Source organism: Podarcis erhardii (assembly GCF_964252035.2).
Source record: "Podarcis erhardii genome assembly, chromosome: Z".
NCBI lineage: Eukaryota > Metazoa > Chordata > Lepidosauria > Squamata > Lacertidae > Podarcis > Podarcis erhardii.
Window position 1 is genome coordinate 14,876,729 of NC_138504.1, and position 14,076 is coordinate 14,890,804.

The following is a 14,076-nucleotide window of genomic DNA, read 5'->3' on the forward strand; positions in this document are numbered from 1 at the left end:
TCCTTTCTTCTGTTTGCTTAGTTTTCTTGGGATGAGAAATGATCATCTGTTGACTGAATGGAAATATCACTGTTGGATAATCTCTACTTCTACCATAGTGGCATATTTTTTGTGTGAATGGAGGGGGCAGCCTTTTGTAAGTGAGAGGCGAGTAACAAAGACCAAAACTCCTTTTTGTAGTAATTGCTTGTTTGCAAATATGCTGAGCATGGAACAACAGACAGGCCCTGAGATAAGTCATCTTCCAGTGTTAACAACAAGTGTTGTTATCCCATGGGGTGGCAGTAGGGGCACATGTTCTAGCCCTTACCCAACAACAAAGAGGGGCTAGATGTTCCTCACCTCTGTTCTGTGCTCCAGAGGGAATAATGTCCCTAATCTGAGAGATTATTCTCCCCTCCCACTTTATTATGATTATTCCCCCCTTTATTATGATTAGGCTGTATCCAATGCTAGTACTACTCAGAGTAAATCAGTTGAAATTAGCAGACATAACTAACTCAGGTTAATTAATTTTAATGGGCCTATTCTGAGTAAAATGTAGCGGGATACAACACATTCTTATTATCATTTCTATACAAGCCTTCCTCCCAAAGGCCACATAGGGCAGGATATACTTCTCATCCCCTTCCCCATAGTCGAGTGTCTTTGAGGGTGTGGCAGATAGTCCCCCTTCTCCCATAAGGGAAAGCCTCCAAGCATCCAGGAGATATTCCCCATCCCCTCTGCCATAGGGGAGCACCTTTGAGAGCATGGGAGATACTCCCCACCCTCTCCCCCATGTGGGGAATGCCACTGGGGATGTTGTCTAGAAATGTAGGGAGATACTTACACCCTCTCCCCCATACACTGAGCCCTGCTGATTTTGGGTGCAGCTGATACAGGGGCGAGCAGCTTGGGGCATAGAAGTTTCATCGAATCTATGCCTGGGCACCAGCAACACAACACATTGATTCCAAAGGCAGTTTTTACATGCCACAAGCTACACTAGAGCCTTCCATCAAGGAGCTACAGTAGCCAATGCAAACTTATCACAACCAACAGACACCTGGGTTCATGTAATCACAGTCTGTGCAGGAGGGTGAGTATCTTTGATTGGGGTGTGGTGGTGGGATACTAGTATGCCTTACTATCTCTGTGGTATCCTGTATCCCACGCTATGCCCTCTAAAACTCACTTGCTGGATCACCATCTTGTCGTGGTGAGTGGGCTTGCATGTTCCTATAACCCTTGTGATGTCCCCACTGTGGTAGGACATGTGGATCGAGAATTGGCCTCCACAGTCACATACAGACTCATTGTTAAAACCATTTTTATGGAAGACAATCTTACCTGGCTACAAGTGATCACCAAAGAAAGAAGATGCCCTATAAAAAGGCACAGTTGGTTATGTGCTCTGTGTGTGTGGGTCCACCCCCCCCCCGGCAATACTCAGAAAGATACTCCCTGCCAGTCAGTTAGAATGCACATTGCCTCACTTCCTGCATCCTCTGGGAGTGCTAGGGGATTACGCCCAACATCACCCAGGGAGGCTAGGGTTCTAGCCCTGACACCCACCGGGGGGTGGGGGGTAGGGAAATAGTCCTGACAACTACTACTACTACAAAAACACTCCCCAGATTCTAGGAGGCCCAGGGAAAGTGCCCACTCCCTGAAGGGCATTGTATAGGCCCTGGAGGCTATAATTGGGTGGCTTTACTACATAGAAACTCAAAAATCAGGCACATCTGCACAACTGTTGACTGCTCCCCCTAAAGGCAGCAAGCAAGAACATCCACATGCAGTGCAGCCAATGGAAAAGCAGCAAAACAAATGCTCCTGCAAGAGGCACCCCCTCAAGAAGCATCCCTAGAAGTCCAGCAATCACTGGGAGTCAAGTGCAATTGAAGCACTTTCTTCAGATAGTGATAGTGGGACATCACTGAATGTTTACTGGGATGGAGTTGGCATAGGCATGTCAGGAGCAGCCAGGATGCTGAGGCAGTGTGGGAGGGAGATGTCTCTTTTGATGAGCATCCCCAGGAGTCCAACTATACCAATTCTGAGGACTCAGCATTCACCTGAGTAAGAAAATCAAGGAATGCCTCTTGAATAGAAACTATGTTGTATCAGGGTATCTACTTAAAGGGATCCAGCAGGAAGTGCTTCTGTCTAGATGCCCAGATGGGGGTTGATGGGCCTAAACACCCCCAAAATTGGAGGGGCTCACCCTGATTTGATGTATGTCATAGGGTGATCCTTAAACTTGACCAAGCAATCAACCAGCAGATGGGTTTGTTGATACACACTCAGTGCCTACACAAAACCTGGTAACATCTGTAACTGATAAACTTGTGCCCTGCTAAAATTAGTTGACCTGTGTTTATTGCAACTACATATATAATGCCTTGACCCTACTACCTGCGTCTCCAGTGCACTTAGCCCTCAACAGATATTGAGAAGGTCCTGCCAAAGAACAGTACCCCCAGTGGCAGCATAACCAACAGGACCCAAAATGGTTGACATTGAGAGAAACATACTTATTAGGTGTTTTTTTTGGGGGGGGGCAATTGGTTTATGACTTTGTACTCTAGAACTAAACTTGAACGGGACCCGATATCTCACTGGCAGCCACCAATGCAGCTTGCTCAGTCCGGACTCACTCACCATTCACTTTACGATCCTCAATGGCGTATAACTTCTCTTGAAATGGAAAAAGAAAGAAAATCCATTGTATTAAAACATCCCATTTTTTTATCCACATAGACTTGCATGCATGTTAGGTCTGTCATTCTCTCTGCTTCTTTTTGCCCACTGGTGATTGACAACCCAATGAGCAAATGTTTAAAGGGAGGGGGATGTGCAAGCAGACCAGAAGCAGAGGGGGAAGTGTCAACTCGACAGGCAAAATGAACAATAATTCAGAATGAAAAATGCAACCGTGCTCAAAATCTAGTTTAAAGATTTTGCATTTGTGAGGACAAAGGACATTTGACAACTTGACTCATGTTGCAACTTCGCCTCCAGCAACTGTCAAATTAGTTCCTAATGTGACTGGGGGAAGAGATGTGGCTTCAACAATGCCTGAGGGCTGGAGTTAAGTTACTCATCAGTAAATCGCTGAAAACATTAGCATTTACTTGTTTATCTCTTTTGGGCCAATCTTGGGTTACATTCTGCCTCATGCTGACTTATGTAATTTGTCCACTGCGACTTACCAATGATTTTGTCCATGCAATCGTTCATATAGTAATTAGAAAAATTACTCAACGATATAGGGAAAACTTACATGCAAACACAAAAGTTCTAATTAATGGGGAGTTCTTCCCCTTAGTTTTGGCTCAGCTCAGTTTCTCCTTGATGGTATATCAACAAGGAGGGAATGGTATCTTTTTTAAGGTAACAGTTTATGTTGATTTTAGGGTGTCAGTGTGGGACCTATGAAACCAGTGTTCAAATCCCTACTCAGTCCTGAAGTTCATTGAGTGACCTTGAGCCAGTTAGCCTAACTTTCTTCACAGGGTTGTTGTGAGGATAATACTGAGTAGTCAAGATCCATCTATGCCACTGTGTGCTTTCAGGGAAAATATGGAATATAACATGCATTAATTAATAAAATGGTGTTGAGGGTACATGGTTATAACCACCTTATCTCATTTAAGGATTCAGTGGCTATCCATTTCAATTCTCAAAGGGTTTCAGTTCAGAAAAATAAATTTACATTTTTGCAGTCACAGGTAACATTTGAAATAACAGGGTCTAAAACTGTACCTGCCAATCCCAATGATGAAGCAATAAAATAAAATAAAATGTAATTGCTTCTTGCAAAAGGTGCTGCTCAGTTAATCCAATTTGACAGAACAGCAAAGGAAGGAGTAGAGCCTCATCTTTTGAGCTAAGTCTCATAATGCATGGTAGTTGGCACTTTCATCGGTAACTAATGTACACTACAGCAAACTTAAGACATCTTTAAAGAGACCATAGGGATGCGGGTGGCGCTATGGTCTAAACCACTGAGCCTCTTGGGCTTGCTGATCAGAAGGTCGGCGGTTCGAATTCCCATGATGGGGTGAGCTCCCATTGCTTGGTCCCAGCTCCTGCCAACCTAGCAGTTCAAAAGAACACCAAAAGAGTGCAAGTAGAAAAATAGGTACCACTCCGGTGGGAAGGTAAACAGTGTTTCTGGGTGCTGCTCTGGTTTCAGTGTTCTGCTGTGCCAGAAGCAGCTTAGTCATGATGGCCACATGACCTGGAAAAACTGTCTGCAGACAAATGCCAGTTCCCTCAGCCTGTAAAGCGAGATGAGCACTGCAACCCCAGAGTCATTTGCGACTGTACTTAACTGTCAGGAGTACCTTTACCTTTCAAAGAGACCATGGGAGCCAACTCTTAGAGGCTGAAGTCCCTTCATGCCCATCCTAAAATATTTCAGGGGGCCAAGCTTCCCCCCCAGTTGATGGGCATTGCCATTAAAATGGTGTTTGTGTTTCACATCATGTGATCAGTTATGCAGGCACAGCTTTCCTGAGCCTCCCCCCTCAATATTTTATTCAAGCTGATACCCCTGAAAAGGACATTCATATTAGAGACATGAAAAATAAAAAAATGAATTGAGAAATATCCCATACTTGGGGGGGGGGAGAGAGAGAAAGAATATCTGTTTTAACTTTTTAAAATCCTGAATTTTAAATAGGTTTATCGCACCCTGGGACCCAATGATGAAGGAGTGGACAAATATTTAACAATGGAAAACAGCAAGCATAGCCAATAACCAGAGGTTATGGGAGTTGTAGGTGACCTACACCTGGCCTGTGTTCATACGCTTTCCCTATTATTGGTCTGACAAAAACAACAACTGCATTTTGAATAGTGAGTATGTAAATAATGCATAAACATTTGCCAGGGGTGGAGGAACAGCAACAGGTGGAAATACTACATCTGTATGAAGAGAATCAGTTCAGCACCCAAGAGAAGCTCAGCAGGAGTGGGGGTGGGGAGTGGTTAAAAATAATTTGTTCCTTTTGTAGCAATACTCTAAGGGGGAGGAATTCAACACTGTATGCTGGCTTGATGTGGGCTGTTTCTTTGTCTGAGGAGCACATCAATGAAAGGCACCCTGAGGGACAGAAGGATGGAAGATCTGAACTTAATGAATGTTGACAATGACTATAACTGATGTCCTTATTACGGATGACAAGGGGCTTAGGAGACTGTTCTACCATATTGACATTGTTCCAGTTCAAATGCTCTCTCTTTTTATTTCTGTAAAGAGAGGGAGGAAAAGAAACAACAACATTTTTCAAAAAGCTACTTTTAAAAAAAGAAAAAGAAATGAAACAAGCTGGGTGACATTTTACACTATTTTTCACCAAAGGCCAGCTTTCTTTGTCTGCTGGCCTTTGCCACCTAAAACAAAAACAATGCTATATATTACTCTTCTCTAGCCAAACATGCTAATTCTTAAAATGAAAACTTGGTGTGAACTTCCACCCCCAACCAGGATCAAATGAATATTTCAAGAGCATTGGAATATTGATACATATAGTTATCCTATTATATTTCTCTCCATTTCTTCTTTTACCTCTTGCCTCTCTATGTCTGTGCCAAAGTGTAGATTTTAATCTCCACAGTACAAAAGCGTAATAAAATGATGAACACATTAATTTATCATTTATTGTATTGATCCCAGTGCAACTTGAAAAATATTTATCTACCTAATTGATGCTTTGTACTCTAAACTTCAATAGGTCCAATTCAAGTTTTGTTACCATTCTTCTCCGTACTGGAACTGTACAGGGCAGCACTAAGACTAAAGAGGAGGAAGCTGACAGCCAGCATCTCACCCTGGATGCATTATAAGTAGGGAGGCAGGTATGGTGTATGTGTTAGATTAATAACTTGCATAACTCAGGATGCCCATAAACATAAGATGAACTTGATTTAACTATTTGCAATAGTTAAATAAAGGAATCCATAGCTTCTCTATTGCTGAATCCTCCTCCAACTCAGATAGGGTTGCCATATTTTGAAAAGAGAAAATCCAGACACAAAGTTGTTGCTGAGCTCTTTGGGAGTGGGGGACAAAGTTGTGTGACTGTCTAAGGGCGGACTGAAATCAGTAAGACAGTACCCTATTTGTCCTTATCGGCCAGCCTTAACTTCAATTTGGATTGCAATGAGGAATTAAATCTTAGAAAGTTTCCCTATAGAAAACTCTCTTCCAAGTAAACAAACAAATGTAGATCAGCACTTACCCTGTCTTAGTCACAGTCTATATCAGGAGTTGGAAATTCAGGACTACAGATCAGGGGACTATAGTAGCCAACTCCTAGGGGTTGAGGGGGTCTTCAGCCACCCCCATAAAATATTTGAGGGTGCCATTCCCCCCAAAAAAGTTGATGGGCATTGCCATGCAAACAGTGTGCATGTACTGTGTCATGTGATCAATTATGCAGGGTGGGGCTTATCTACTCCTCCCATATTTTATTCAAGTTGGCACTCCTGCAGGGGACTATTGCACACCAGTGACTAACAAGAGCATTTACTTAACATTTATTGGTTCAAGCTTTATTGTCCGGCCACCTACTTAGGTCACATTTGCAGTATGATATCTCTTTAAATAATCGCTGCTTCCCCCAGAGTATCCTGGGAACTGTAGTTTGTTGAGGGTGTGGAGAGTCATTAGGTTATCCCCTAATCCCTTCACAGAGCTCCAGTTGTCAGAGTGGTTTAATAATCACTCTTTCCTGGGAACTCTGTGAAGGGACTAGAGGTCTCCTAACAACTCTGAGCACACTTAACAAACTATGGCTCCCATAATTCTTTGGAGGAACATGTGACTGCCTAAAGTGGTATCATAGTGCTTTAAATGTGCATGTGCATGTGGCTTCAGACAGCTCAACTAGACATATATGAGGTGCAAATGTGGCATGGCACATTCTCCCATATTGCTGCACTAGCTCAGAAATCACATACAGCTTGCTTGTTTGAACACTGCCACTGTGAAAAGTGTATCTGCCATTGGCATAGAATACCCAAGCAGGTAAGATAACCAAAGGTTGCTTACAGTAATTTAAGACCTTCTATCATCACTGTCACCTAATATAATCATCGCAACCAGCATTCCCAGTAATTTCTCCAGTCTTTCTGGCCTACTGATCCTGCCACTTTGAAAACACCAAAAAGCCTATCATTGGAGGCTGTTTTGTTTCACTTCTCAAGGACTTTCTGAAATCGCAGCCAACAGGAAACTCCAGTGTACTGATAAGGTAGCAGCCAATTTAGAAGTGAAGCAAGTTGTCAATTGTCAATGTCACAGTGTGCTGTCCTGTTGAAATGGTTTAAATCTGAAGCCAAATGATTATTATTATGGAGATAGCAAGTGTTATCCATGGAAGCTGGGGAATATGCTGTGCCTATTTGGAATGACTGCCATTAGGGAAAATACGACTCATAGGAAACAGAGGCCTCAAACAAATAAAAACAAACACATGGAAGCAGTGAGCAAAACTGGAGCAGACAACATTTCCCTTGTCTAATAGGCAGACTCCATTTTTATTTATTATGTCTGTTATTGCTGATGAGAAAGAGGGCAATAGATGCAAGGGCAGCGTGCTCAATTATTTCCAGAAAATGCAATAACATAATCTGGCCAGTTTAAAAAATAATAGAAAGAGGAAGTGAGATTTGAAAAATATAGAATTGTCCTTTGGGGATCAGCATCTCTCAACAATATAGTTTGAAAAGAAATAGTATTGTAGATTAGCATTCACTAACAACCAGCAGCATATATGAACCTTTAGTAGCACTTTTTGCAGTCCTGCACTTGCAGTGACTAAGCTAAATCAATAGAAAGAAACCTCTGACTGGACCCAGTTCATGAGAAGAAGAGGGAAGATAGGCTTTGTCCCAGAGACCAAAATGCTTAGCAGAGCCATAGCATAGAATGCTGTATGGGTCCCAAAGCATAGGAAACACAAGGGAGGTAGAAATATGCCTTTTAGCAGAGTAACATTGGCTGATACTTGGGCTGTGTACTGGATGTGGCCAAATCTTGAACCAAATAAGACCAAGGAGCAGAGGATTTAATCCCCATAGGAGAGGTGCTTGCAAACCAGCACCCTGATGATTGAATCCTCAGCTCACCAGCTGCTGAATGAACAATTGAATCCTGTAGGGTGATCCTTTCCCCTCCTTCTCCACCTCCTGGCCAATAGAAGGAAGAATCAGTCCTGTGGTGTAAAGCTCTACATGTGTGAAAGGCTCTACATGTTGAAAAATAATCCTTATTGCCTGCTCATGTACAGAGTACACCGTTATTCTCACTTGCGTCAAGCAGCCTCATAAAATCTTAGTTGCTTCCCAAACATGCTGCTGTTCAACAGTCAACTGTAGCACATACAGCAGATGTTGCACAAGCAAATTGATTTTCTGTCCCATAAAAGTTGGCTTGAGAATGTGGGAAGTCTGTACAAATCTTACTATCTTAAGATCCTTAATGGCAAATGTTGCTTACTTGGCTTGTGAGGAAGCCAGATAGTGCTATGGAGCAACGCCAGAGATTATGAGGGGCCCCCACACATAGTCCATCTTGTTTCCAGCAATTGCTGACCACTAAATTCCAGTTGTCTATACCTGTGTCAATCCATTTAATGGGCTGGGCTTCACAGTGTGTTTCTGAAGTGATTATTTGTCTTGTGGGATTTATTACTGATGTTGAAGGATGGCTGAGAAGGGAAATAAAGACCTCCCGCCCTGTGGCATCAAACTGAGTTTGCAAGGGGACAGTCTGGAGATAAAGCCAACTGTAACCCTGGGAAATAATAAAAATGCATCTTTTTCTGTTCCACCCTGCATATGTCACATGCAACACTTTTCCCTTTCTATTGCAGTTCACTTTCTGTCAAAAACTGTTATTTGTCTTGTTCTTCACTGTGACAGAGATATGCTATGTCAATTACTTTATTGTGTTACTTCATCCTATTCATTTTAATGCACAGGAAACACAGTGCAGATTGGTGTGTGTGTGTGTGTGTGTGTGTGTGAGAGAGAGAGAGAGAGAGAGAGAGAGAGAGAGAGAGAGAGAACTATATATTGGGTGTACACTGGAGAGCAACAACCATCACAAATGCTGGTTGTTTTCATTGGATTGATTTGCATTTCGGACATTGAACAAATTGGCCAGCACTGGAAATTTCCATTCCCATTTCCCTCAGAATTCTCTTACACCTCTAACCCTGAGATATGCTTGTGTGTAGTGAAATTAAAAATAAGAAATAAGGTTATAGTATTGGATTCTAATGTGCCCTGAAAGAAAATAATAGACACAGGCCAAACACATGAGCATCTGTACGAAATAAAAGAAGAAAAGAAACCTTCCATTTCCTGTGGCAATAGTAAGCACCCTCCATCCTCAAAAGGTTTTGCTCGACCCCATTCTTTCATTTCAGAGGTTCATCTGAAAGTGCTATCCCAAATTTGGGAGAACCATCAAAACTAAACAAAGGTTGACTATAAAGCTGTAAAAAAAATAAAATAAAGAATAACTGTGCTTCTGACAATGGTGGCCACTTTGAAGAAAACTTTGAAGAAAACTTGCCCCTCTGAAGATCAACCCTACCAGATCATCATCACCGGCATCATCATCATCTACCCACTAAAATTCAAGCCAAAAAGTTTTGACAGTACAATAGTCATTCCAGAAATGCATCTGAGCCACAATGTTGTGCTATGAAAGAGCAACAAATTGGTTTCATCTTGTAAGACACAGCAAGTCTCTAAAGGTTTTATATTTCTGTGCTGCACTTCCTTTTCACCTCCCCCCACCTGCTCCTTATTGCTCACGCTTGATTACAATGCATTGTTATGCTATGGAAACACTCCAGGTACATTCAGAAACAAATTCGTTCTCCTTTGTGAATTAATGGTTGTGCACATATTGATCATCTGCTACTGCAGCTCTCATCATAACCATTCTTCTGGAAACGTGGAAGGCAGCAGATGGAATGAGGGACATCTATGAACTATTCATAATTTGTTAATAGTTAAACGAGTTTACTTCTAAACACAGAGAGTGCATTGAAGTAGAGGTCCTTAGATGCCTCCGCTTGGGAGTAGCTAGTTTAAAGGCACATCACCTATGCCAAATGCCACACTCTCTCACTCTGTGTGTGTGTCCTTTAAAACAAACAAACAAACAAAATCTTTAATACAGAAAGTATTCTTTTTGTTGGGCCATTTTCTATCCTTAGACACTCAATTAAAATGCAATGCTGGTTTTCAGTGGAGTCCTTTTTTCACATTCAGTAGTGTGCCACCAAGTACTGAGAAAACGAGTGATGTATAAATGTGTGTGGTGGTCCCAGTTACAATTTTACTCTCAGCATAATGGGCCAAGTTCAGAGATTTGGGGAAAGATTGCTAGGAAACACCAAGGTAGCATGTGATGCATTCAGAACGGAGTGGGGAACCTCAAGCCTGGAAGCAAAATCTGATCTCCTAGGCCTCTGTGTCTCACCTTTGGATTTATCCCCCAGGCTACACCCCCTCCTCAGACTGCACACCTCACCAGCCTTGCTTTTTCCCTGGCTGGGATGTCCCTGAGCACCAATGGCTCTTGATTATATAAAGTTATATAAAATACATTTTAGTGTTTTGAATCAATTGTCAAATAGTTGACCTTATTCTGATTACCCCAGCTAAAAACCTTGCAACCTTTGCTGTCACCTGCTCATCTTGATCTGCCAAGAGAAAGGACAATGTGGCAGTGGTTGGTTGACCCAGAATGGACAATAAAAGAGGGGTGATAATCTAAAGAGTGCAAGCCAGAAGGACATGTGCCACTGATTTGGTCCTGCCATCTCCACAGGGACATAAATGTTTTTTGTGTGGAATCTGTTGGAGTCGTCCCTCAAGTACAGCCGGGGATTGCCTAAATGGAGTATACAGACAAGTGTGTGAATGCGTGTAAAAACTAGCCAACTGTACAAATGTAAGATTTATATTCATTGATCCACCTACCTTTGACTCTAACTCTGCCCATGACAGGCATATGGCCCACAAAAGGTTGCCTGGAAAGGAATGTGGCCTTGCAGTTCTTGAATACTAGTGTGCTCATGTTGTGCAAGCCTACATAGTCTTATATATTGCAATGTGTAGAAATTATGATCCCAAACAACATGTAGTGATAGGAAACGTAGACGTATACTGAACAATATTATTCACTTTCATCATAGCACCACTGCATTAGTGTCCTTTAACCCTTGAATGCATTAGTGTGCTTTAACCATTCAGTTCTGTTTTTTGTCAGAGTCTAACACACCAGTGAAAGCTGGACCATAAAGAAGGCTGATCGACGAAGAATTGATGCTTTTGAATTATGGTGCTGGAGGAGACTCTTGAGAGTCCCATGGACTGCAAGAAGATCAAACCTATCCATTCTTAAGGAAATCAGCCCTGAGTGCTCACTGGAAGGACAGATCCTGAAGCTGAGACTCCAATACTTTGGCCACCTCATGAGAAGAGAAGACTCCCAGGAAAAAACCCTGATGTTGGGAAAGATGGAGGGCACAAGGAGAAGGGGATGACGACAGAGGACAAGATGGTTGGATAGTGTTCTTGAAGCTACCAGCATGAGTTTGACCAAACTGCGGGAGGCAGTGGAAGACAGAAGTGCCTGGCGTGCTCTGGTCCAGGGGGTCACGAAGAGTTGGACACGACTAAACAACAACAACAACAACAACACACCATTGCCACATTTGGTACTAATGTACCAGATTTGGTACAATTTCAATTCCTAACGTATGGAAATATTACTACCACTGCTACCAGTACTTCTACTACTACTAAATTATTAGGTTTTGGGGTGTTTTTTGTCTTTTTATATTTTTCCCCTTTTTTCAGATATAAAAAAATATTAATTTATAAATGATCTCTCCAGAACATTTTCTTACAAATCAGGAGCCCAGAAGAAAAATGAAAAGGGAGGTGGGGTCAACAAATGCTCTTTCAGTTGGATAAAGTACAGCTTCCAAAAAACCCAAAAAACAAAACCCCTTTCACTGAATTCACCTATAGAAATGGAACAAGAAGAAACTATTGCAAACCTCAGCTTCAAACAAGGAGCTGGTGGTTTGGGTAATCATGGACAGAATTTTGATGAAGGGGCGGATAAAAAAGTATAAGATTATGGGATCATAAGACCTTCCATGCGGAGTGAGGGGCAGTCCCACACAATATTTTATTCACTGATTCCCACCATCCCTGAACAATGGCCATGCTTGATGGAACTGATGGGAGTTATAAAGCATCTGCAGGGCACCAGGTTGGTGAAGGGCTTAAAGAAATAAAAATCAATGCATGCTTCCGAATACATCAAGTCAATTCACTCCCATAAATATGACATTTATGTCACCATAATCGAAGAACACTTTCCCTGTATCCAAGTTAGCATACTCTTGAAATTATATAAAAGGAAACCCTACTAAATGACTCCAATATGTCATGAATTCTGAGATGCTACATTAGAGTTTTCTATCTTTACTTCTCTCCTCCACCCTTATTGTAAAAGACAAGCAATCAGATTATCAGCCTCTAAGTTAAATTAGGATGGTTAAATTAACTTGAACATTTTGCTTCCTGGAAAGAAGATGCTAGAGGGGAAAATATCTACAGTTTATGGATTAGTTTAGTATTGACTTTGCAACTCAATTATCTTGTTATCTTTTCCTTAATGTTACTGAAGCCCAATGAAGAATGTAACAAGTCAGCGGAGAAGGCTACATTTTGTTGGAGATACTTGGCAGCAGCATTTTATTTTATTTTTTGAAAAAAAGAAAATTCCCCAAGAGAATGTAACTTACTGAAGGAATCTCTGAATTATCACCCTGAAATGCATTATATCTAAATCGTAACAGAATTCATGCACAAGGGAATGAGATACTGAACCCGTGTAACCTGTAAAGCAACATTCCTGACCGTGTCATATTTCCAACTAGCTCTTCCACACTGCAAGCAAGAGTTGTTGTTCAATGGCAAGTACGTTGGGAAAGTCCCGTGTTCATACCAAGGCACATCTGGGAAAGACACCTGTGTAAATCCCCAAAGAGCTGCTGCTTGTGACTGTAGCTGAAAAATAGGCCAATGGTTCCACTCAACCATTAAGCTTCCTATGTTCCAACTAGCGCAAAACACAAGGGGGCTGTTACACTGAGCATAGGTACATAGTATTTCTACACATGTATGGCTTTGTGTGTGTGTGTGTGTGTGTGTGAGTGTGCACATGCCAATTTGTACAACTCAACTATAGGGGACACTGGCGCATGGGCTATACCCTCATTGAGTTCTACACAGGAACACTCTCAAGTGTGTACCCATCACACAATCCATACACTGGAAACATATCCTCCTTACTTGTTCTCTCTTATGTAATTCCAGTCATGTGAGTGTGAGACACACTTATTGGACCTGTTCCCTTCATCACAGTTCTTATGGACCACCCAGTATGTTCTTTTAGCCATTGGTGTTGCCTTACAAAAGCGGTAGAGTGGTAATTTGGGTTATGGACAGCCTAGTTAATGAACTTTTTGGATTATTAACACTTCAGACCCAGAAATGAGTGTTCCGTGTTGCGGATTTTTATTGGTATATGAATGCACTCCGTTCAGGGTGCACTTCTGTTTTTAGTGCCACATTTCCATTGTGCAGCAGTGGAAAAGGAGGGTGTCACCGTGTTTCCTGCAGCCACAAGTAAGGGAAGCTGCGCGCCCACCAACCAGCTGGTTTGCAGGTGCGCAACACCTACTCCCATGCCGCTGTGGGAGGAGAGCGTTTCCTGCAGCCACGAGAGACGGGAGCTGCGCACCCACCAGCCATATGGTTGGCGGGCTTGCAACTCTCCCCCATGCCGCTGTGGGAGGTACACGCTCTAGGGAGCATTTCCTGCAGCAGCGTGGGGGATCTGTGTGGATCCCAGTTTAGCTACTGATTGCTTGCTTTCTTGCTTGCTTGAATGTGTGACCAGAAATGGATAAAAGCCCTACATCCAAATGATGACTATCATCAGTGCAGGTAAGAATTTTTTTAAAATTTTAATAATCT